This window comes from Triticum aestivum, chromosome 4A (assembly GCF_018294505.1).
Source record: "Triticum aestivum cultivar Chinese Spring chromosome 4A, IWGSC CS RefSeq v2.1, whole genome shotgun sequence".
Lineage (NCBI taxonomy): Eukaryota > Viridiplantae > Streptophyta > Magnoliopsida > Poales > Poaceae > Triticum > Triticum aestivum.
This window is the reverse complement of record NC_057803.1, coordinates 320,855,930-320,882,543: the sequence shown is the minus strand read 5'-3', so window position 1 is coordinate 320,882,543 and position 26,614 is coordinate 320,855,930. Positions and strand designations below refer to the sequence as shown.

Below are 26,614 nucleotides of genomic sequence, written 5' to 3'. Positions count from 1 at the left end.
AAGGTAATGATGCTATTCTTGTCGTCATTGACCAGCTTTCTAAAGTTGCACATTTTCTGGCAGTCAAAGAAACAATCCCTACTAGTCATCTTGCAACTCTCTACATGTCCAGAATTGTTTCACTTCACGGTATTCCACTGGTTATCAGTTTAGACCGTGGCAGCTTATTCACTTCAAGATTTTGGGCAAGTTTCCAAGAAGCTATGGGAACTCATCTGTAGTTCAGCACTGCGTTTCATCCTCAGTCGCAAGGGCAGGTTGAACGTGTCAACCAAGTTCTCGAAGACATGCTTCGAGCTTGTGTAATTTCCTTCGGCAAGAAATGGGAGGAATCTCTTTCGTATGCCGAGTTCTCTTATAATAATAGCTATCAAGCTAGTCTGAAGATGTCCCCCTTCGAAGTATTATATGGACGAAAGTGTCGAACCCCTCTTAACTGGTCAAAAATTGGGGAACGTCCACTCTTCGGTCCGGATATTATCCAACAGGCCGAAGAACAAGTCCGCATTATTCGTGAGAATCTCAAGACTGCTCAGTCACGTCAGAAAAGTCAGTATAACCGTCATCACAAAGACATGGTCTATCAACCTGGCGAAAAGGCTTATCTTTGAGTTACACCAATGAAGGGTGCTCACCGCTTCGTGATCAAGGGCAAGCTAGCTCCTCACTATATCGGTCCCTTCACTATTCTTGAAAGGCGTGGAAAAGTGGCATATCAACTGGAGCTTCCGTCAAACCTTTCTCAAGTTCACGATGTGTTCCACGTGTCACAGCTCCGCCGTTGCTTCAAGGACCCAATCCGAGCAGTGGATCATGAAGTGCTCGAATTGCAATAGGACCTCTCCTATAAAGAGTATCTGGTCCGCATTATTGACCAAGCTGAACGCCGCACACGTCAGATAAGGTAGCTTCAAAGGGAAAACTAAATTCATCACAAGGAGATAGAGGGGGAGAAACATCATAAGATCCAACTATAATAGCAAAGCTCGCGGTACATCAAGATCATGACATATCAAGAACACGAGAGAGAGAGAGAGATCAAACACATAGCTATTGGTACATACCCTCAACCCCGAGGGTGAACTAATCCATCCTCATCATGGAGAGCGCCGGGATGATGAAGATGGCCACCGGTGATGGATCCCCCCTCCGGCAGGGTGCCGGAACAGGGTTCCGATTGGTTTTTGGTGGCTACAAAGGCTTGCGGCAGCGGAACTCCCGATCTAGGTTATTTTCTGGAGGTTTGGGGATTTATAGGAGAGGTTGGCATCGAGAACAAGTCAGGGGGGCCCACAAGAAGTCCACGAGGCACAGGGGCGTGCCCTCCACCCTCATGGGGCCCACGGGACCCCCTCCGGTAACTCTTCATTCCAGTATTTTTTATATTTTCCAGAAAAAATCTCCGTTGATTTTCAGCGCATTCCGAGAACTTTTATTTCTGCACAAAAACAACACCACAGTAGTTCTGCTGAAAACATCGTCAGTCCGAGTTAGTTCTAACCAAATCATACCAAAATCATGTAAAAATATTATAAACATGGCATGAATACATCAAAAATTATAGATACGTTGGAGATGTATCAAATACTGACATAGTTCCAGCTGCCATCAAGGAGAATTTCGGGCGCCGTTGCCGGGGAGGATCTTCATTATAACCAGGTTCCTAATCACAAATCTCATCTCCTTGCAATTTACATTATTTGCCATTTGCCTCTCCTTTTCCTCTCCCCCACTTTACAAAAAAATCCCTTTTATTCGCCTCTCTTTTTCCGTTCACCGTTTTCTTGCCGGATCTGTTTTTGTGTGTGAGATCTTGTTTGCCATTATGGATAATTCCTCCTCTATTGCTTGCAGTCCCGAGAACGAGGTTCTCAACATTAAACAAAGGGGAGGAGAAAGTTTAAAAGATGCTTGGTATAGAATTTGCAATGCTCATAATAGATCTATCCGTAAGCAATCTACCGTTGTGCTTTTGCGTTGTTTTTATGTTGGCATCACCACTTGGAAAAGATTCGTCCTTGATATGATTACCGATGGAAATTTCTTAATGAGTCCTCCTCTTGATGCTCTTAATGTTATGGGAAATTTAGTGGGCTCACCACCTCTTATGGTTAATGAAACAATTTTGACTCTTGAGCATGTTACGGAAAGACTAGATGCTATTGAAAAGAAAATGCCCACCGAAGATCATATGGAAATTATACATAAAAAGATGCATAATTTTTCTACTAATCTTGGGTCAAAAGTGGGTGATATTTTTAAGTTATTAAAAGAGAGGGGTGCCTTGATCCATGAAAGAATAGAAGAAAGCCTGCGTCAGATTGATAAATTGGAAGAAATCTTCAGTAACTTAAGCACGGCTTTTACTACCACTAAAATTATTGAGGAAACTCTCGTAAAGAGTAGGAGATCCAGAAACAAGGGTGCAACTTCTAGTTATAGCAATATAGGAGATCTTAAGATGATTAGTATCCACCCTGATTTTGTTGAAGTGATAAGAGATCCTTTTTGCAAGAATGAAATCTTTGAATTTATTCCTAGGAGTGTTGTTATTGAAAATCTTTATGCTAAATCTTTGAGGGATTCTAAGTGTTTGATTGAAGAGTTGGACAAGGATGACAAAACTTAGATCCTTGTTATATGCCTAGCTAAGGGCGTAAATCTATAGCGCTTGTTGGGAGGCAACCCAATGAATAAAATTTATTTTTGCTTTTTGCTTCCTGTTCTTGTGTGTTTACACAATTATACTACTTTTATGATTGTGTTTTTTATGTTTCCATTAGTGTTTGTGCCAAGTAAAGCCTTTAGGATCTTCTTGGGCAATAGTTGTTTGATCTTGCTGGGAAAAAAACAGAAAGTTTGCGCTCACGAAATTAATTTTCATTTTTTACCAGACAGCGATAAAATAACCATTCCACTTGCAGTAGATCACTGTACAAATTTCTCAGGCCGTCCTAATTTTTTAGAATTGTTGGAGTTAAAGAAGTATTTGAAATAGTCTGATTGCTACGGACTGTTCTGTTTTGACAGATTCTGTTTTCTTTGTGTTGTGTGCTTATTTTGATGGCTCTATGGTTTTCTTTGATGAGTTTTTTTGCCATAAAAAAGTTGGAATACAGTATATATAATAAAAAACAAAATATTAATTGGTTTGATACAACACTTATAGTAGTGGTTTATTATTTTTATACTAACGGATCTCACGAAGGCTTTGTTGAGTTTTGTGTGATTGAAGTTTTCAAGTTTTGGGTTATCTTCTGATGGATGAAGGAAGGATGTAAAGAGCCTAAGCTTGGGGATGCCCCGACATCCAAAGCTATTATCCAAGAATGAGCAACCAACTAAGATTGGGGATGCCCCCGAGTGGCATCCCCACTTTGTTCCAACAACTATCGGTATTTTATTCGAGACTATATTTTTATTTGTCACATGATATTTTCCCAAGCTTTGGAGTCCCTAGATATTTAATTACTGATGGTGGTTCACATTTTATTCATTGTGCTTTTCGTAAAATGCTTGCTAAGTATGATGTTAATCATAGAATTGCATCTCCATACCACCCAGGTCTAGTGGTCAAGTAGAACTGGGTAATAGAGAGATTAAATTAATTTTGCAAAAGACCGTTAATAGATCTAGAAAGAATTGGTCCAAGAAACTTGATGATGCATTATGGGCCTATAGAACTGCATATAAAAATCATATGGGTATGTCTCCGTATAAAATGGTTTATGGAAAAGCATGTCCCTTACCTCTCAAACTAGAACATAAGGCATATTGGGCCATTAAATAGCTCAATTATGATTTCAAACTTTCCAGTGAGAAGAGACTATTTGACATTAGCTCACTTGATGGGTGGAGAACCCAGGCCTATGAGAATGCCAAACAATTTAAAGAAAAAGTTAAAAGATGGCATGACAAATGGATACAAAAGCGTGAGTTTAATGTAGGTGATTATGTTTTGTTATACAACTCTCGTTTAAGATTTTTTTTGCAGGAAAACTCCTCTCTCAATGGGAAGGTCCTTACGTTATCGAGGAGGTCAATCGTTCTGGTGCCATAAAAATCAACAACTTCGAAGGCACAAATCTGAAGGTGGTGAACGGTTAAAGAATCAAACATTATATCTCAGGTAATCCCATAAATGTCGAAACCAATGTTATTAATACCGTAACCCCGGAGGAGTACATAAGGGACACTTTCCACAACGTTTCAGACTCCGAAAAGGAATAGGTATGTGGTACGGTAAGTAAACCGACTCCAAAACAGTTCTAATAGCAATTTTTCTCCGTTTTGGAAAATTTAAGAAAATAGGAAGATAAGAAGAAGTCTGGAAAGGACACGAGGCGTCCACGAGGGAGGAGGGCGCGCCCCTGCCTCGTGGGTACCTCGTGTGCCCTCCGGACTCCGTTTTCTTGCACGATACTTATTTTGGTCGGTAAAAATTCATTATATAATCTCCCAAAGGTTTTGACCACCGTACCATGACACGATCCTCTGTTTTTGTTTTGAGTTGTTTCTGCAGCAGATTTAGAGCAAGATGTCTTCTCAAGAGTCAGTCGGGGAGAGTCAGGCGCCTCATCCGACACCGGGGCAAAGCAAACAGTGATGATGACCACTTTGGGCCATCAATGGAGGAAGAGATGGAGGCCAACTTGAAAAGGATAGATGCCATGGAGGAGGATCAAGAAGTTACCTCTCATCTCCAAGCCAGATTCATGATGGAGGAACTTTAGAGCTCAGCAATTCCAAACTCGGTCATCCCTCCAAATGCTAGATTTCTTTCTTATGAAAATATGAAAAAAGAGTGTTACTTGTTCTCCTGCAGCTATGAAACATCCATGGGTGAAAGGAGGTTTAGCCGTCACGGGCAAGCTCCGTGGGGAAATAATGTATCTTAAGCAGCAAGTCAATAAGCTCGAGGAAGAGAATCATATCCTATGGGGCATCATCACCAAGAATATCACATCACCACCTCCGAAGAAGGAGAACTGAGTATCGGGTATGGGCACTCCCCTTGGCAACTACCAAGCTTGGTGGAGGTGCCCCAGTATCGTATCACCATCACACTTCTATCTTTACGTTTTTCTCAGTTCGATCCTTTTGGTTATATCTTGATCTAGTAGAATAAAGTTTAGAATGTTCTAGCTTTGAGTTTTGTGTTGATCCTTGTCTATGTAATCGAGTCCGTGAGCTAGTCTTGAGTCAAGGGCTTGGTTATCTTACTATGATCTTGATGGAATGAAAGAAAAAAAGAAGGAATTAAAAGAAATAAATAGATCATATTGATCTTATGGAGAGTAATGACTTCACATATAAATAGTATGATGAATAAAAGTTGTTGAGAGCTGACAAACATAGTTTTGGTCATCGTTGCAATTAATAGGAAGTAATAAAGAAAGAATAACTTATTCTTCATCCGAGGTAATCTTACGATCATTTCATAAATAAATTACATTTGGAATCCAAATAGTTACATTCCTATTGATTCACTACGTAAATTTTGGTACAAGAAAAAACAAAAAATAGGTTATAAGACCAGAAATATCGCATTTTTTGTATGTTTTTACATTCGTAACTTTACGTAACATAAAATATTCTTTACGGCGAGAACATATTTTCTTAGGTTCTCTTTTTACGTACGAAATAAGAAATTTTTTATGAAACCTAAAAATACGATGCATTGACATCAAAATGGAGAGGGGGTGAAGAATAACTATTCCTTACGGCGAAATAATATACATAAACACTATTCTAATCACGGGATCAAAATAATATTCTGATCACAACCTGACCTGCCCCGCTAGTAGTACGTTGAACTTCCCTGTGAACTAGGTTGAACTTCCGCCAACATTGCCCAAATGGGGCTTGCGATATACCGTTGGAAAGCTATGGACACCAATATCATGACCCAACTTAAATTTTTGGCAAAATATAAGCGGTTTAAGAGCAGTTTTGAAAACCGTCCTTTCTTCGCACAAAAAACGTGAATCGTATTTTCGATCGCATTTCTAAACCGTTTATCGGAATGAGGCATATAATATGGCATTGGAAAGCTGCTGCAAAACTGCTCCTTCCACATGTTAAAAGTTTTCTCTAATTCCCAATGGTTAAAGAGTAATTTGAAAAAACGTAAAATTTCATAAATCGAACAGCTGAGTTTGTTTTTTTGATGTCATTTCTAATCGGCTAATCCAATGGAGGCATATGATACGGCGTTCGAAAGCTTATGAAAATGCGCTACCTTTTCATCTTGAAAGTTTTTTTCTAATTTTGAATGGTTTAAGAGTAATTTAGAAAATGGTCCATGTCCTACCGAGTTCGTATTTTTGAGCTAATTTTTTAACCGTGCGTCCGAATGCAGCAAATGGTATGGCGTTGGAAAACTTGAACAAATGCGAAACTTTTTGGTATATATTGTTTCTCCCAATTCTTTGCGGTTTGAAGTCAGTTTCGAAAATGACGAAAAACATATTTTTGCCGTAATTTCTACAAACTTTATCGGAATGGGGCAAATAATATACCGCTGAAAAGCTACGGAAAATGTGAAACTTTTTCATGTTGATGGTTTTCTCTGATTCCTAGCCTTTTTCAAGTAATTTCGAAAACGGCGGGATCATGCATTTTGCCTTTATCGCGAAACAGATTCTTCGAAAATGCACCACGTGAAGAACCTGAACTTCTCGGCGCGTGTACCTGAACTTCACTTTGTTTTTTCACGTTCTTTTTTTGCTCGTAGGTCTCCATCCACTGCTCGTAACTCTCTATCCATTCACCAGAATTGAGCGGGTGATATATCGATGGAAAGCTGCTGTAAGCACGCAAGTTTCCTGTGTTGATCATCTTTTCATACTCGCGACGATTTTAAAAGTTTTTCATCTAAAATTCATTCAACGTAGTAGTTGAACTTCCTGTTGTTTTCACGTTGAACTTCTGTGACGTATTTTTGTTTGTAATTTTCTCATCCATTCGTTAGTGTTACACAAATAATATTCCTTTTGTACAAACGTCTCTCACAATAATTTTTTTAACTTTCTTCGACCGAGGACTTGGAGTTACACAAATGATATTCCTGTTGTTTTGAGGTAAATTAAAAAATGGCGAGATCATGATTTATGCATTCATCGCGAACGAAAATGCACTGTGTGAAGTAGTTGAACTTCTGGGGCATGCTTGTTTGAACTTCACTCTGTTTTTGACGTGTTGTTTTTTGACATGTTGTTTTTTGCACCGCGTGAAGTAGTTGAACTTCTGGGACATGTCTGTTTGAACTTCACTCAGTTTCACTTTATTGTATTTTTATTATATGAAATACACACCATGTAGTACGTGAACTTCCGATTGTTATCACTCTGAACTTCTCTCTGGTTTAAGAGAATTATTTTAAAACACAAAAAACAACATATATTTCTTTGTATTTTCGACATCTAAATACATGGTGAAGCTCTCTCACAAGAATTTTTTAAACTTTTCCTCGCCGAGCACTTGAACTTCTAGCAACCATTTTTCCGTATATGAGTTGTTTTTAAAAGTGCAAAAAATAGCTTGTGTTTTTTGTTTTTTTAACAGGTAAATCCTATGTTTTAATAAACTCCGAACTTCTCTGTTATTTCAATTTGAACTTCACCTTTTCATATTTTGAGTAAAGAATTGTATTCGATTTTTATACGGAAAAAATCGAACATGGAAATACAAGGTGAACCTCTCTCGCAAGAATTTTTGAACTTCTCCAGACAGAGCATTTGAACTTCTTTCGACAAACTTTTTAAGCTTTTATTTTTCTATACTTTTATTCTCTCCTGAAATGCATTCCTTGTAGTACTTGAACCTCTCGTTGTTTTCACTATGAACTTCTGTCGTATTTTTGTGTACACATCGAATTACACGCAATTGAAAGTCGGACGCCATTTCTTGCCATTTTAAAACATGTAATTGGAGGTCGGACATCCCGCAATATTAATTATGAACAACATACACCAATTTGTTTTAACCGTTTTTCGGAATAGAGTGTGTGATATACCCTTTGGAATAGAGCATATGATATACCGTTTGGAAAGTTTTTTAATACATTATGAAAATCTCTCACACGAATTCCTGAACTTTCCCGGGCCAAGCACTTGAACTTCTAGCAACAAAATGTTTACATTTTTATTTTATTTTTGCAAACGAAAGTAACGAAACACACACCATGCAATACGTGAACTTCCGGTTGTTATCACTTTGAACTTCTCTCTGGTTTGAGAGAATTATTTTAAAACACCAAAAATAACATATTTTATTTGTGTTTTTGGACATCTAAATACAGGGTGAACCACTCTACCTTTTTTAGTTGAACTTCATTGTGTATTTTTTAGAAATGTAATAAACGTTGTACAACTTCTTGGTAATTTCAGACTGAACTTCTTGGTTTACTCATTAGTAACAGGAAAAATTTGAGTTTTTGTAATATATATTGAACCGCTCCATTTTTTGAATTGAAATTCTTGGTTTATTATTTGATAACGAGGAAATTGGAAGTTTTTGTTTATATCGAACTTCTCTATTTTTGTAATTTGTACTTCTTGATTATTTCTTTGAGTAACAAAATATCCTAGTTTTGTAATAAATATTGGACCGCCGGTTATTTAAATTTGAAATTCTAGAGTTTTTTTATTTTAGAAATGACAAAAGTCATTTTCTATGGTTTTTGAACTTCTCTATTTTTAAAATTTGAACTTCTTGTTTTTTTGTTTTTTAGAAATGGTGAAATATCCGCTTCTGGGTGCTCTTTTATTTTTGAATTGCTATGTTATTTTAGTTTGACCTTCTGTTTTTTTATACTTGATGATATGTTTTTTTACAAATATGAAGGACTCTGTTATTTTAGTTCAAACTTTTTGAGTATCTTTTTTCGATGACAGAAAAATCCATGGGCTTTTTTTGTACAACCATAACATTTTCTTTGAACTCTCCAACTTATTAAATTTTAACTTTGAGAGTTAATATTTTCTAGGTGACGTTTATTTTCTTCTTTGGTATCTAATCATCGAACCACTTGGTTTTTTTAATTTGAACTTCCTGGTATAATCTTTTAATAATTGGTGAAATTTGAGTTTTGTAATAGTCATCGAACCGCTCTGTTATTTAAATTTTAACTACTAACTTTTTAAAAATTGGGCAAAATTCGTTTTTATTGACCTTTTTGAAATACTTTGTAATTTTTTGCTTTGAACATTGGGTCTAGTGCCCCATGGTAAATAATTATGTGTACATTTTGTTGGCGACACATGAATGGAGAAAAGATTCTAACAAGATACATTAACTTGCTTCAGTTTTTTGAACTTTCATTTTCATTTAAATTTCAACTTTTTGAAAATTTCTAGATGGATGTAATGGGGTTCCAGACAGACATCAGTGGAGCACTAGTTCTCTGAGAAAAGGAAATAAAGGAAAACAAAAAATCCTTCTACCGTAGATGTCCCAACTTACTACATGCCCCGCCACATCTTGAACTAGTACTCTCAATTAAAAAATGCAACTAGTACTCGGCCACCTAGCATTCTGCCTGCATCTCGCACACACTTTTAGTGCTTGTCTGTTCTTTATTTATGGAACTATGCATATGCAGCAGAACTGCTGTTGAAATACATTTGATTGCAGAGTTCTCCTGTTTTTATTTCCGTATATTATCTTTGAACTTCATTGGTTTTTGCATCTGACCTTCCAATCATTCTGCGACGGCGGCTCATGCATATTAGGCCACCAAGTCCCCATACAGAAGCAGCGAGTATGGGTTGCGGCTTGTGAAACTAAAAACAATGGGCCAAAAACATGAGTGTTTTGTAGCTGCAGATACATCTGAACTTCAGACCCAAAAACACTAGTGTTTTGCAACTGCAGATACATCTGAATTTCAAACATCAATGAAAATCACTTAGAGAACAAATACAAGACTGGACAGGGGAAGAATCGACGCTTTGATATGGATTCAGTTTTAGGACAGGGGGAGGAAGTAACTTCAGACATCAACGAGGTCACCTGCCATCCGAATTGGAGAAGCTACGGAGGAGCGGCGCGCACTCACACGGGCGGAGTTGCACGGCCTGAGGCGGCGAAGTTGAACGGCCTGGACGACTGTGGCGCCAGATGTAGGTGGTGGCGCTAGCTGTAGGGGAAGGAATCCGGCGAGCTCATGGTCCCGTGCCATGGCATCCATCATGCGTAGAGGAAGGTGGAGGGAGATGGGGGACGCCGGCGCTCGGTGGATTGGGCGGGGCCGATGCTGGTGGAGGGGAGTGGTGAAGGCCGGTAGGTAGTGGAGCAGCCCGCACGGGTGGTTGCTCCTATCGTCAGGGGCAGCGTGTGCGGGACGATGGCGCGGGATCTAGGGAGGAGGTGAGACGACGTCTCCGGTTGGGGTCAGGGGTGCGGCACAACACCAGTTGGTGGCGAGGTTGGGAGGGAGGCGGCGGTGGCGGCATGGGAGGGAGGACGCTGCGGCGGTGCGGTTGAAGGTCGGGGCAGGGCGGCGGTGTGATTCGTGGTCGGGGCCCGACGGCGGCACAAGGCAGGGAGGGTGGCGGTGGTTGCGGCGTCATGCAGTTCGAAGGTTGGGGAGGGGATCGTGGGAGCAGGTGGGCTGGGTTTATTTTCCTCGTACCGGTCGGGTGGGCTGCTCGGGATCTCAGGAACATCGGGCCCTATATAGGGTGGATCGTGATCAGAATAACTATTCTAATTCCAGGATTAGAATAGTGCTATCCTATATATATATATATATGTGTGTGTGTGTGTGTGTGTGTGTGTGTGTGTGTGTGTGTGTGCATAAACACTATTCTGATCACGGGATCAGAATAATATTCTGATCACAACCGGAACTGCATGAGTAACGCGCCTGGACTTCCCTCTGTACGAACCCGACCTTCGGGCTATCTTCGCAACCGTGGCTTCCCCCGCGAATTATTCTATTTAGTCGTGTTCTATATGATGTTAGTGTAATCTAGGAACGTTTTTAGCAACTAAATACCGGTTTTAAATAGGAATCTCGCTAGTTGGCGGATTTTGCTCTCGACTCATGATGAAATTGCGTTTTTTGCAATTTTACTACCTCAGTTGTTCGACCTGAACTTCTCCTAGTGCTAGGTTGAACTTCCGCCAACATCGCCCAAACGGGGCTTGCGATATACCGTTGGAAAGCTATGGACATCAGTATCATGACCCAAGTTAAATTTTTGGCAAAATGTAAGCAGTTTAAGAGCAGTTTTGAAAACCGTTTTTTCTTCATACAAAAAACGTGAATCGTATTTTCGATCGCATTTTTAAACTGTTTATTGGAATAAGGCAAATAATATGGTGTTGGAAAGCTACTGCAAAACCGCTCCTTCCACATGTTAAAAGTTATCTCTAATTCCCTATGGATAAAGAGTAATTCAGAAAATCATAGAATTTCGCAAACGGAACACCCGAGTTCGTATTTTCGATGTCATTTCTAAACGGCCAATACACTTGAGGAAAATAATATGGCGTTGGAAAGCTTATGAAAATGAGCTACTTTTTCACGTTAAAAGTTTTTTCTAATTTTGAATGGTTTAAAAGTAATTTAGAAAATGATACAAGTTCCACCGAGTTCGTATTTTTGAGCTAATTTTTTAACCGTACGTCCGAATGCAGCAAATGATATGGTGTTGGAAAGCTTGAATAAACACGAAACTTTCTCTATATATTGTTTCTCCCAATTCCTTAAGGTTTTAAGTCAAATTTGAAAATGGCTAAAAACGTATTTTCCCCGTAAGTTCTACAAACTTTATCGGAATGAGGCAAATAATATACGGCTGAAAAGCTACGGAAAATGCGAGACTTTCCCATGTTGATGGTTTTCTCTGATTCCTAGCTGTTTTCCTGTAATTTTGAAAATGGCGAGATCATTCGTTCTGCCTTTATCGCGAAACAGATTCTTCGAAAATGCACCGGGCGAAGAACCTGAACTTCTCGGCGCGTGTACCTGAACTTCACTTTGTTTTCACATGATTTTTTTGCTCGTAGCTCTCCATCCACTCACCGGAATTGAGCAAGTGATATACCGGTGGAAAGCTGCCGTAAACACGCAACTTTCCCGTGTTAATCGTTTTTTCATACTCGCGACGATTTTAAAAGTTTTTCATTTGAAATTCATTTTCTGTAGTAGTTGAACTTCCTGCTATTTTCACATTGAACTTCTATGACGTATTTTCGTTTGTAATTTTCTCATCCATCCGTCAGTGTTACACAAATGATATTCTTTTTGTACAAACCTCTCTCACAATATTTTTTTCACTTTCTCCGACCGAGGACTTTGAACTTACACAAATGATATTCCTGTCGTTCTGAAGTAAATTAGAGAAATGACGAGATCATGATTTCTTCCTTCATTGCGAATGGAAATGCACTGCGTAAAATTAGTAACTTCTCGGGCATGTCTATTTGAACTTCACTCTATTTTTGACGTGCTGTTTTTTGCACTGCGTGAAATAGTTGAACTTCTGGGGCATGTTTGTTTAACTTCACTCTGTTTCATTTTATTATATTTTTCTTATATGAAATACACACCATGTAGTACGTGAACTTCCGGTTGTTATCACTTTGAACTTCTCTCTCGTATTTTGGACATCTAAATACACGATGAAGCTCCCTCACATGATTTGTTTGAACTTTTACTCGTCGAGCACTTGAACTTCTAGCAACCTTTTTTTTGTTTATGAGTTGTTTTTAAAAGTGCAAAAAATGGTGTTATGTTTTTTATTTCTTGAACAGGTAAATCCTAGGTTTTAATAAACTCTGAACTTCTCTGTTATTTCAATATGAACTTCACCTTTTTATATTTTGAGTAAAGAATTGTATTTGATTTTTATACAGAAAAAATCGAACATGGAAATACAAGGTGAACCTCTTCCGCAAGAATTTTTTAACTTCTCCGGACAGAGCACTTGAACTTCTTGCAACAAATCTGAGTTTTTTATATACTTCGAACTTCTCTGTGTACGTGAACCTCCTTTACAATAATATTTGAACTTCCTGGGCCCACCACATGAACTTCTAGCAAAATGTATTTTTAGACCTTGTTTTTTATTCTTTTTTCTTATATGAAAAACACTCCATGTAGTAGTTGAACAGCTAGTAGTCTTCACTTAGAACTTCCGTGTTATTTTTATTTGAACTTCACATTTTTTTCAGTAAAGATTTGTTTTTTATTTTTCAAACGAACGTCGGATTTCAATGTTTTTTTCAATTTGAACTTCATGGTTGATTTGATAATAACAATAGATATATGAGTTTTAAAAAAATGTAAACCTATATTTTTTAAATAACCATCGAACCACATTGTTGTTTTAGCTTGAACTTCTAGTTTTAAGAAAAAGTGGGAAAGATCTTTTTAAACTTTTCATTTGTTCCTTTACTTTAATTTGAACTTCTCCATTTTATTCTTTAGTAACGAGAAAATCTGAGTTTTCTGTATACTTCAGACTTCTATAATATTTTAATTTGAAATTCTTAGTCTTTTTTCAGAAAAAATATGTTTTTAAATAAGCATCAAACATTTAAATAAAATTGAACTTCATACGTTTATTTTTCCTATAAACAGAAAGAAGTTGAGTTTTCCGTATATATCGAACTACTCCTTTTTTAATTTGAACTTCTTCATATTTTCTATTTACTAACAAGGAAAATCTGAGGTTTTTTGATAAATATCGAACTTCTTTATTTTTTTGTAATTTGGACTTCTTGGTTTATTTTTTCGTAACGAAAAAGTACTAGTTTTGTAAGAAACATTGAACCGGTCCGTTATTTAAATTTGAACTTGTAGAAAAAAATTTATTTAGAAATGGCAAAATCTTTTTTTATGAATTTTCAATTGTTCTATTTCTTGCTTGAACTTCTTACTTTTCATTATTTAGTCAGTTGTTTTAAAATTTGAACTACTCTTTTATTTTAATTTGCACTTCTCGGTTTTTTTATTTTGAACTTCTGTGTTTCTATTTTAGAAATGGGGAAATATCAAACCGCTTTTTTGTTTTTTTTAGTTTGATCTTCTATGGTTGTACAAATGAGCAAACACATTTTTATATAAACTTTTATCTGGTCCATTTTTTATTTGAAGTCCTTGGTTTTAATTTTTATTGGCGGTTAAATATGAGTTTTCAGTAAACATTGAGCCGCTCTGTTATTTTAATTTAAACTTCTAGGGTGTCTATTTTTGAAACAAGAGAAATCCATTTTCTAATTACTCTTTTTTGAACTATATTTGTTATTTCAATTTGACCTTCTGTGGGATATTTTGATGGTGTGTTCCTCTTTTTATTTGAACGTGTGCAATGAACATTTTTAGGTTTGATTTCATTACTTTTTGCTCATCTGAACTTGTGGTCTTGGCACACACCCACACACGAAATACATTATTTCGCATGTGAATTTTGCCTACAAACATTTATTTTTTAAACTTCAATTTTTTGTATGTATGAACTTCTGATTTATTAAAAACATAAAGGAAAAGCATACCCATAGCACGATCACACCAAACGCACGCACACACGACTGTCTTATAAAAGAAATGGGTGGTGACATAATGTGGGCTTGCCAAGTTTTTCTAAATTGGTTCTATTTTATCTCAAAATGAGGTTCATTGGTGATTTTCCTTCTCTATTAGTAGTAGCAGGACTTCACACATTCACCAAATATGCTAGTTACTAGAGAAAAAACCAAATCCCTCGAATCCACGTGCACACACGCTTGGAGTAGATGATCCATTTTGTTTTAAGGTGGGGCAGAGACTAATTGCAAGACACACTCTCGAAGTAGTGAAACATGTGAAGTATAGTTTCTATATGTCTTCAGTGGCACTTCAGACCAATCATTCAGACTAATCATCCACATGTCACCTGCAGTCCAATCAGTGGAGACAGTTAAGTTCAGTCAACAAAACTGAAGAAGAACAAGAAGAAATGCATCAGTTTTGGTCAGGAGAAACACGGGCTCCGGCAACCACTACTCATGGCCGACAACATCCATCGGATCTCAACCGTGGTGGTCGTCAGAGGATCCAGAGGCCAATATATCTGATGAAAGGGACGGCCGATGTACTGGACACTAGCAGGGTCGAATGAAAGTGGCGGGGGCGGAGGGCGCCGCATGCCGTGGCTGGCGGCGGGAAACGGAGGTGATGCGGGAGGGGCCGCCGGAGGCGATGGCGCGTTGGTGGCAGAGCGGCTATGGCGGCCTGCTAGCTCATCTTCAGCGAGGAAGGGGAGGAAAGAAGGTCGCTGTGGCCGGTGGGAGAAGTTCACGGCGGCATGTGGAGGGAGGTCGCACGGTGGGAGGATCCCGATGGTTGTCGCGCGACAGCAGGATCCCGACGACGGGAGGTGGGTCGATGGCGGTTGAAGTGGCGCGATCCCCATCGTGGGACAGTTGCTGCGGCGTGATCCCCATCGTGGGACGGTGGCTGCGCCGCGATCCCCATCGTGGGACGGTGGCGGTGGCGCGATGTGGGGCGATGGACGGTGGCGGCGGCGCGATGTGGGGCAATGGACGGTGGCGGAGGCGCGATCCGGGTCGAGGGATGGATCCGGCGCCGGTTGGTAGCGGTGGAGCGTTCTGGGTGGTGCAGGGGGGAGGGATGCGCCAGCTGGGGATGGGGATGATGTGCGGGTCATGGGGGATCCGGAGCGGCGTCGGTGCAGCTAATCGCCGGCGGGTGGTTGGCCGAGCCACGGTCGCCGGGATTTCAGGAGGCAGGCGGAGGTTGACAAGGGTGGGTGGCCGGATCTGACACGAGTGGGGGCATGGGGGTAGTGGGAGCGTGGGTTCGGGAACATGTCCATCGCTCCTTATAGGGGCTGATCGTGATCCAAATAGTTATTCTAATTCTAGGATTAGAATAGTGCTACTCTCTCTCTCTCTCTCTCTCTCTCTCTCTCTATATATATATATATATATATATATATATATATATATATATATATATATATAAGACTCCTCTTCTGTACTCTTGGGAGTATGTACTCTCATCCTCAATATACCTCATATACGCATTAATTATATCTCTTTATTATTTTCAATATATTTTATTAAATATTCTAAGATACCCCAATATGAATTTAGTTGAAAAAATATTATCTGCGATGTACTTTTTGTAATATACCTTTTCACGTACAAATACATCAGTATATACGTAAATATTTAAAAATACATAGACTCACATGAATTTTTTCATGGAACTCATTTTGGGATATCTAATAATTACTAATGAAGTATATTAAAAACAATAAAAAGGTATAAAAGATTCATCTATGTGGTATATGAGGAGCGGGAGTACGTACTCCCAGAAGTACACAACTATTTTCCTATATATATATATATATATATATATAGTATTACTATTCATCACTCAGGGTGCAGAATAAGTTATTCTGCAAGTTATTCTGCACCCAAGGTAATCTTACGATCATTTCATAATTAATTTACGTTTGTAATTTAAATAGTTACATTCCTATCGATTCATGACGTAAAATTTGACATAAAAAAATAAAAACATAGGTCATAAGACAAGAAAATTTACAGTTTATGTGTATTTTACATTATGTTTTTATATTTGTAATTTTACATAATATAAAATATATTTTTCGACGATTATATATTTTCTCGCGGTCTCTTTTTACTTCAGAAATAAGGTAAAATTTATGAAACGTAAAATTACGGTCCATTGATGATAAAATAGATGGGGTGAAGAATAACTATTCCTCACCCAGGATGATGAATAGTCAATCCTCTCTCTCTCTCTCTCTATATATATATATAGTGTTATTATTCATCACCCAGGATGCAGAATAAGTTATTCTTCACCCGAGATAATCTTACGATTATTTTGTAATTAAACTACGTTTGCAATTTAAATAGTTACATCCCTATATTTCATTATGTAAAATTTGGCATAAGAAAATAAAAATATAGATCATAAGACAAGAAAATTTGCACTTTATGTGTATTTTACACTATGTTTTTACGTTTGTAATTTTACATAACATAAAATATTTTTTACAATGATTATATATTTTCTTATGGTCTCTTTTTACGTCGGAAATAAGATAAAACTTACAGAACGTAAAAATACGGGGCATTGCTGGTAAAATAGAGGGGGGTGAAGAATAACTCTTCCTCATCCAGGGTGATGAATAGCGTAACCCTATATATATATGATAGGTCTATTATAATAACACTCTTAAGAGTTCTATTATGATAACACCCGTGCTTATTCTACTAACACCTCCGCCCATCCCGTAGCTACAGACTAACCATGCTAAACACCCGACCGAACTGCGTGGGTCAAAAAAAGTCCTCCACCCCCACCTTATCCTGTGGTCGAGCACCATCTCCCACTCCCGCACGACCTCCACCTCCCTTCCCGCATCGTCGGGCAAACCCCCACCCCTGCGCCGCCGGCCCGCCCCCCTCCCGCGCCGTAGCGCCGCCTCCCTCCTCCGCCGCATCGCCTCCCTCCCCGCACTTCCTCTTCCTCCCGGCCGGGGTCACCACGCCTCCACTTCCTCCCAGCCGACGCCGCCGCGCCTCCTCTTCCACCCCGAATCGCCGCCACCCCTGGATCCACTTCCTTCTTCCCCGCCCACCGGCCGCCCCACCCTCCTCACCTTCTCCGGCGCCTGCTAGCCTCCCCTACCCCTCCGCCAACCTCATCCACTAGATCTAGCAGCCCTTGCCCCCCGCCCTCTGGCGTCGCGGTGACACCTCCTCTGCTACTCTGCTCGGATCCGCCAACGCCCCTAACTACCGCTGCATCGCCGGATTCCGATGTCGTCCTGGACAGCAGCCACTTCTCCCTCCTCCCCTTCATCCCCCGGCCGCCGGATCCGCGTCTCCGTCTATGTCGGGCCCTGCGTCAGCTAGCCGCCGGATCCGCCTCGCCGCCCTCCACCGACCACCATCCACCGAATCCGGTGAGCTAGGGGGAGGTTACCGGCGACTCTTGCCTCCCCATTCCTCCACCACCTCCCGATCCGGTGCTGCTCCTTGGTCCCGACGCAGCTACCTCCTCTTCTCTTGCACCTCCTCTTCTCTTGCGTTGATCCACTAGAAACACGCCCAATCCAAGATCATCCATCTCTTCCCTCACTGCCAACATCTTGCAGTTCGCTAATCTGATGTGTGGTGTTTGAATTTTTTTTTCAGGCTTGCAGTTCACCAGTTTCCGCTAGGAGGACCACGACGACTCTTGATGCAGTCCTCAACCCTCCCTGGTGGTCGCTGCTGCACGACTTTCTTTGATGTGGTTCATGTGAATTACAGTGCGGTTTGGAGCATGTTAGCATGCAGTGCAAAATGGTGAATTTTGTGTTTGAGGAGTTTATGTATAAAAATTGCAGGGGCTAATCTGAATGAATTTTGTGGGGAGACATGTCTTCAGAATGCAGTTTGGAGTATCTGCACATGCAGTGCAAACGTTGCTTTTTGTGTTTGCTTATTTTTTTGTATAAAGATTACAGGGACTCATTTGATTGCAGCGAAACATGACATGAGCATGCAGTTTCGACCATGTGGACATGCAGTGCAAAAATGGTGTTTTCCGTGTTTGATGATTTTATGTATACTAGTAATAATGTACGTGCAATGCACGTATTAGATAGGATATTAGTGGCACGTTATATTAGGTAATGTATATTTGTGACACATTGATATTTGGTAAGATATTAATTGCTTTCTTCACCGGAATGGTAAGATATTAATTACATGGCAGATTTCATGGGATAGCGTTGAGTCTAAACATGTTTATAACCACTAGTAAATGTGCACGTGCAATGCACGTGTAATCTTGGAATTTATGGTCATGTTCCCCGCCAAAAATATATATTTATGGTCATGTTGAGGATCTGATAATGTACAGTGCACCATTTCGGGGGTCTAATAATGTATAATGCAACGAAGTCCAACTCATCTAGATTATTGCAAACATAATATTCTTAGTATTAGTTGACATACAATTCTCAGAGTAAATTTACAAAATATAGTACATAAGTGGGCTACTATAGAAACACAGATAAGTTTAAACAACAAATATTCAAGGCAACATAAGAACCATTTTCCCATATGTAAAGAATACACATGAATTTAAAACATCTACTGACAATATTACCCGTTGCCAAATTACCTGATGTAGCTGAGCTTAGCTGAGCTGCGTTGTTTGCATCCTTCATGCACCGACGTCGCCAAAACCTCCCCAATTTCCATTTGCCGATTCATGGTGTTTGCATCCTCTTAGCGGACCAATGTTGTGGCAGTAACTGCACTTGCGTTATGGGCGCAGTAACAACGGCAGCGTGAAGATATAACTGAATTATCTTTAGAAATGTGGTATCATACCAAAAGGCATTGTCTGTCTCACGCCATGAGCAACAGGTCCATCTTTTTCTACAAACGGTTAAAAATGTACGAAATCCAACATAGTTAATTGTACAGGCAAGTAACCAGGGGAGGTTGCACAAACCTCATCCTCAAGCCGCTAGACAACAAATCCGAAAATCTAAACACAATCCATTCAAATCAGCACAACTGATCCCCTACCCAGCTGGTACCAAAAGTTTCAATTCAGCGTGTAACATTGTTGTTTCAGAGCATATCATCCAAGAGAAACCAATAATTACACAGCCATCGTCCCATTCCACGGCCAAGTAATTAGGCTGATGGTACATAAGATACGATTCAGGTCAAATCTGAGCATGCTAAAATAAAACTGAGCACACCTCCAAATCACATCCAATCATCAAATAAATATTACTACCCAAATACGCATGTAGAGTAGTCATGCATAAAGCAAAAATATTTGGAGTTGCATCTTCTACAAAATAAAGGAAAAAAAATCAACTGATCCTTTTGCAAGTGGTATGTAGTAGCCTACCTTCACAAACCTAATTACCTGAATCATGGGTGGCGTCGAGCTGTTGAGGTTCAACGACGTCGAGATCGTGTCGTACACGCTAGGAGTAGGTCAGCCTGGGGACGGCGATGGTGTTAAGGCCGCCATGTCCACGAGTGGAGTGGACCGGCAGTGGTCGCGTCCAAGAAATCGCTCAGAGATCACATAAATCATGATTACATTTTCCATCAGTGTAGACACACCCGAAGGCAATGAATATACCAGATAGGAGATATTACCTGTGGAACCATGAGGGGCACGGGATTGAGGAACATCAACATTGACACTTTTTGCTGCAGCTTTCGTTTCTAGTCGGGCCAGCCGGAGCTTATGTAGGTGTTGTGCTTTATTCTCTTGGGACAAACGGGATTACCACCCCTGCCCCCTTTGTTTTTCGCATCCAACATTGATATCTGCAGGTTGATGATCAATACTTCCAGAGCTTGCAGCTGTACTTACTATACGTGGCAAATGGGAAAAAAAGAGGAAACAAAACACAAAAATCAAGTTTACATCATCCATGAATCAATGCAGTAAATTTCCTGAGTGTAGGAATGTACCATATTTTTGTGTGTTGGTTATATTTCTCAAAGGGGTACGTTGCAGAGACAAAAATGAAGAAGCATGTTCTTGAGATACTTGCTGATAGTTGGCACTAATAAGAGTTGCGACCTTCTTTTCTGCGCGTGGCTGATGTCGGTTCTTGAGGTATTCCTCCTTTTTATCAGCAGACATTCGTGCATATCATCCTTGATTGCCCTGTGGTTTTATATCCCGCGTGATTTTCATTCGCTGTTGTAGACTTGTTTGCAAGGTCCCTAATCTAGGAACGATCCCTTGATCGTAACAGAGAAGCACCCGAATGAATATTTACCGTCTTCGAGATTTGTGCATAAAATCAGTGAAATCTCAATATAATATGATCATAAACATGGGTGAGCAAAATTCAAGCAATGAAAATGACAATAATAATGAAGCTGAACTGCTGAATGTGTGCATTGTAATCATCGATTGAAGAGTTTGTTAAACTGTGTTAACACTTGACAGGGTTGCTTTTCAGTTTTATCCAGTTTAGAAACCGTGGCAAACTCAGGTAAGTGAAACGTGAATCAATCTATCAAATTTGAAGCAGCATGTCACTGAAAAAATAAAAGAAAGCAGAGATGAAAGACCTCCGGCCCCGCAGCTGTGTGCGTCAAGGTGGCGTGTCCCCTGACTTTGCGAGATGACAGGGAGATGTCAACTGACGATGTCGCTGATGGCCGAGCCGAGGCGTTTTAGGCGGCGTCGCTGATGGCCGAGGCGATGGGGAGGTGACCTGAAGGTGCGGGGGCTCTAGGCCATGGGGGCGGCGGTGTGAAGGTGTGGCGGCTCGGCGATGGGCTGGCGGCTCGAGGCGATGTGGCCGGTGTCCTGAAGGCGCCGGCTCGAGGCGATGTGGTGGCCGGCGTCCTGAAGGCGCCGGCTCGAGGCGATGTGGCCGGCGTCCTGAAGGCGCGGCGGCTCGGCGATGTGGCCGGTGGCCTGAAGGTGCGGCGGCTCGGCGATGCGGCCGGCGTCCTGAAGGTGCAGCGGCTTGGCGATGTGGCCGGCGTCCTGAAGGTGCGGCGGCTTGGCGATGTGGCCGGCGTCCTGAAGGTGCGACGGCTTGGCGGTGTGCCGATGTGGTCGGCGCGAGGCAGTGGGTGGCGGCGTGCACGGCTGTGCGGCGGTTACCTTGGGAAGAACTTCCTTTCGTGCGGAAGGATAGTGGATCAGGGAAGGCGGGGCGAGGAGGCGGTTGCCTTGCGAGTTTCCTTTCGTGCGATAGGAACGTGTTTGTTTCGCATTGGTGGGTAATTAAAGTATAAAACGTGTTTAATGATTTGGAGGAATGTAGGCCTTTAAATTGCAGGTTTAGATGGATAGGATGACTTGGTTTTTCACCCTCTCTTTCTTTTCTCTACTCCTAATGACTGAGTTGGTAGGATTGCGTCCACGGTTTATTTTCGTCCGGTTTATTTTTGTTTGGTTTAATTTGGTCTCTCCTTCCATCATCATATCCTCATGTTGATTTTTTTCACCCTCCCAATAAAAACTTTCTTAACATTTACAAACTTTTCCAATAAAAACTTTCTTAACATTTACAAACTTTCCTAACCAGACACCGTCACAAACGGGCAGGTACAGAAATCACATTACAAACATTAAAACCCTATTTTCATGAAAATCAATTCAAAATCCTAACTTTCCTATCGATTCTTACCTTTCCTATGTACCTCATTGGTGCCCCATCGATGCCCCCTCCCACCAAATGTAAGTTCTTTCATCCCCTCGCACGATCCCCTCGAACCACCGTCAAAGTAAGGAAACACCCAGCGCCTTTGTTCCAAATCATGCCATTTTAGTCAACGCCAAGCTGCTCATGGCCGGGGACGCCGTCGTCTTCATGCGCCGCGCCGACGGGGAGCTGCTCGCCGGGATCCGCCGCGCGCCCAGGTACCCCGCCGTCTCCCAGCAGACGTCCGAGGGCGCCGAGCGCCGGCCACGCAACGCGCGCGCGGGTCCCGCCCGAGGAGGTGGACGAGGCCGTGCGGCTCGCGGCAGAGGGCACGCTCTTCACCGTCACCTACTACCCGCGCCAGGGCGCCGGGGAGTTCGTCGTGCCCAAGCAGGAGGTGGAGGACGCGCTGATCGGCGCCTGGGCACCCGGCGTGCAGGTGCGCATGAAGTTCCTCGACGCCGAGGAGCGCCGCTCCGAGTGGAACAATGGCGCCGTCAAGGCCGTCGAGTCGTCGACCCCTCCATCTGGCGCATGCTCGAGGTACATCTTGCGTCCATACATCCATCTCTCCAGTCAATCCATCCGATCATTGCGATAATTGTGTGGTTGATCGATGGAGTCCACCTCTATTTGGTTCAGGCATGCTTGCTTCAATTTGTTTGCTCTGCCATTCAGTATGGAGTAGCCCTAGATGTTCACCATGCTAGCGACTCGCCCGTCAAACCGCAGAGATCCCTCGCATGGAGTAGCCCTAGATGTTCTAGGCCACCACCGCCAATCCGGCGAGCCTACGCTGCGACCGTTCATGGCGCCTGGGGGCAATGAACTGGCATTGCGGTCATGGAGGGGAGGCTCAGGAGCAGGGCGACGCTGGCTGGTAGAGGAATTCGAAGGAGCCAGGCCGCCCTGGCGATCACCTTGACTGCTGCGTCGTGCACCAACTAACGGCAGTGTCCGCGGTGGTGAAGAAGCATACACGGCGAGGCTAATATAAGGTATACCTTGGAGGACGCAACCCCCTGTCGTCAACACGTCATGGCCCGAATCGCCTGGAGGCCGCAACCCCTGCCTGTGCTCCAGATTCACAGTGTGTCCTAACGAACGAGGCGGCAATCTCTGAATTGAATAATTGATCGTTCATCTCGTTCTACCGCTGATTCGCTCGGCGCCACCTCTGTGGTACTCTTGACTGCTTTCACATATCCCCACAAGGTATAGTACGTGGTATCCCACCCCATGTCATGTAATTGCATTCTGAAGCAATTAGTACATAGGAGTCAACCCATAGGACAAGGAGGACCCGGTTATAGATTTTTTTAAGGGAGGGTGTGCCGTGTACGGGAGCATATTTGTTAGTTTGTATCCTATGTTTAACAATTTCGGAAATTTTTGTAGTATAAAAATCTCAATAGTGAGGATACATTGCTGAACGTGATGTGATGTATATGATTTAGTTTATCATTAGTTGTTCTCCTTGCCACTACCCACTAAATTTCAGATCTGCCTTCAACTTCTAATGGTAAATATTCAATTAATTTTAGTCGGCTCAAAAGGCTTCAAGCTTCTTTGTCCATTATTTCCTGTTCAACTTTAAGAAACCTTTCAGTTTGTTTTGTTTCACTTACTTTACTATTCCTTCTTGATAAACTCACCAGGTACTGTATATATCTCTCCCTGGTCACAGTGGGATGGCTAATAATTTCATGCACAACACCACAATAGCAGATATTCGGAGATTTGGAATTGTTTTGCTGTTTTCTTTCTATGAAAGATAAGCATGAATGCAGCGATGGCAAACCTAAACATCGTTGCCAATTTTCTCTTTCACAGAATAGGATGAATGTCACGGCAGCAGCTGCAAACTCCAAGAACGTTATTGTCATGGGGGGCACCAGTTTCAATTGTGTCTTCTTGCAAGCTCCTTGTCAATGAGAGGCACAAGGTCAGTCTGTACTCTGTAGATACATTTGTGATGCAGTGATTCTTCTCTTATGCTAACTAATACATTGATTATGTCCTATGATTCTCTAGGAGCACTAAGAAATTATATGTTTTCTTAAGGGTCACATCACACGAGGAAACTCTCACCCACAGCCATGAAATTTCCAATTGAATCAAATGCAAATTATACATAGTGCTCTTCCAAGCCACAGTTCAACCCCCACTTCTTGCCGCTCGCCTTCAGCCCCAGCAAGACGATTAAATATTTTACCTCAATCCATATATCAGATCTCGTGCTCAAGAAGACGATGGTGAAGAGCATGATAATGATCCAAATGTATGTTAACAATTGGTCCAGTTTAGAAATCTAAACAGGAAAGCTGAGGGGCCATTTAGTTTATACCCAGGCCCACCTCGCCAGAGATGGTGCGTGCAGATATTTTGGCGAACGATTCCCCTGCCCCTGTTTCGCCTGTCCGTGGACGCAGAATGAAAGCAGCGACCAGTTTTTTTTGGCATGACTCCTATAATTGGGTTTCAATCTAAACAGTACCCAGTCAATGCCGAACTTCTTACTCAATATGACTCCTCAGGTTTCATTTGTTGGGGAGGCAGACAGAAACAACGATAACTAATATTTTTTTTTTCACTCACAATAATATTGTCATCAGATACAATTGCTATCAGGTTAGTGTTTTGTGAGCTTTCATCATGTCCCTTTATGGAACTTTTAAATGTTGATTATCATTTATCACTGCTGCTACTTTATGCAGAGTATTGATGTTTGTACTGAAGGAAGTCCAAAAGTCTTATCGATGCAGGCAAGACACTTGATATGACAAATTTCAAGTGGAAACGAACAAATATTATGCTTGTTCATCGCTTGATGTCTACCCTGACTATTCTTTCATTTGAAACTCGCTAATAACAAGTTTTTACTCTGCTGTTAAAATTGATGTTGCTAATTCGGTTCATAAAATTATTGTCGTTATAATTTGGCGATGTAATACTTTGCCATAAGCCAATATCAAATTATGAAGCATTGCTATAACTTCCAACGTGGTGCTAGAGCATTATATATGAATGTACTTAGTTAAAGGCCATCCAAAGATACACATTTGCAAGGAAACTGCACAATGTCAATACGAATATGAAAGATAATTGGGTAAATAACTTTGAAATCTGATCTTTTTCTGATGATAACACAACTTACGCTGATTTCCATAATGAACAGAGAATAGAAAAAGTGTTGTTGCGGCCATGACTTGAATAACAAACCAAATTCACAAGGTCGGTACTGGACTATTGGTAATATATATTCTTTTGGCAGGGATTTAGAAATACTTCACATCTCTTTTTAGTGGATTTTGTGATAGGAGTGAGAGTTGAGAGTGAGCGGGTTGGAGGCTGTGGTTGATTTGTTCAGTTACGAATGTGAGCAGAATATTTTCCCTACTTAAGAAAAAGTGGCAAATTGGATAAGGCAGTCATATTTTTTTGATCAGGTCATACAATATATTTTTTAGGATAGAAGGGTAAATGCATTAGTTTGTTGTTTTAATAGTTAATAACAGACGCGGTGGCGTATTAGTTGCATCCCCAACAACAGCCATCATATTTTTGTTTTGTGGTAATGCATGACATTCAACTGTATGTTACAACATGGCAATGCCTCATGAGACATCGAATTTGCCTTCTTGGCTTGGGGTCGTCATGGGCGGCGCACGCCTCCTCCGCCTTGATGGTCGTGGCGGATCGGCACGAACACGGGAGGAGGGGATCATGACGGAGAGCAAGCGGTTGGTGGGGGCACTCCTCCTTGGTGGTCTGTGGGGAAGTATGGTATGAAGGGAAGAGGGCGCCAGGACGAAAGTGAGGTGAGTCTCATCCGGTTATAAAGTAGAGGGCTCCAGCGAGAAATATTAGGCTATGGTGGGAAACTGAGCTGGAAGGAGAGAGGGTCCGACATGAGGGAAGGGTGCCTCATGGTGTGGGGTTTTGTGTTGTGTTGGGACCGCGTGTTGGAAATAACATGGCGGATAGTTCGGACAACGACATTGCTCCCCATATATGAGATGGATTTGGGGCAGCCTGTACTAAACCCGGGCAAACGTCGGGCCGCGCCGGGTTTCGGGCCGGGCTTGTAAAAGCCCGACCTTCATTTCTCAAGCCCGAGCCCAGCCCGAAGCCTGAAATACTCCCTGTTTTCAAGCCCGAGCCCGGCCCAAAATCAAGCCCGAAGCCCGAAAGCCCGGCCCGAATGCTGTTTTTTAGTACGCGCACGTGCAAGCCCGGCCCGAAGCCCGAAAGCCTGGCCTGAAATACAGAAAAATTGAAGCTCGAGCCCGGCCTGAATTATCTTTCGGGCTGCAAAACAAAGCCCGAGCCTGGCCTGAATGTCAAGCCCGACCTGGCCCGGCCCGGGTTTTTCGGGCCGGGTCGTCGGGCCGGGCTGCCCATGCCCGGGTTTAGCCCGG

The 26,614-nt window shown here is 41.6% G+C and overlaps 1 long non-coding RNA gene across 3 annotated transcripts; it reads right to left on the bottom strand.

The window, feature by feature from the left end:
* Nucleotides 1–14,568: 14,568 nt before the first annotated feature.
* Nucleotides 14,569–21,734, bottom strand: LOC123086031 (uncharacterized). Of its 3 annotated transcripts, none has more exons than XR_006440296.1 (3): nt 20,494–21,733; nt 19,169–20,391; nt 14,569–14,888 (listed from the first exon to the last, which is right to left on the bottom strand). It is a non-coding gene; the product is annotated as an uncharacterized lncRNA (long non-coding RNA). The 3 variants fall into 3 exon arrangements; XR_006440295.1 differs by lacking the exon at nt 14,569–14,888 and having other exon boundaries at nt 18,957–20,391; nt 20,494–20,769; nt 21,106–21,734; XR_006440294.1 differs by lacking the exon at nt 14,569–14,888 and having other exon boundaries at nt 18,957–20,391; nt 20,494–21,734.
* Nucleotides 21,735–26,614: the final 4,880 nt, after the last annotated feature.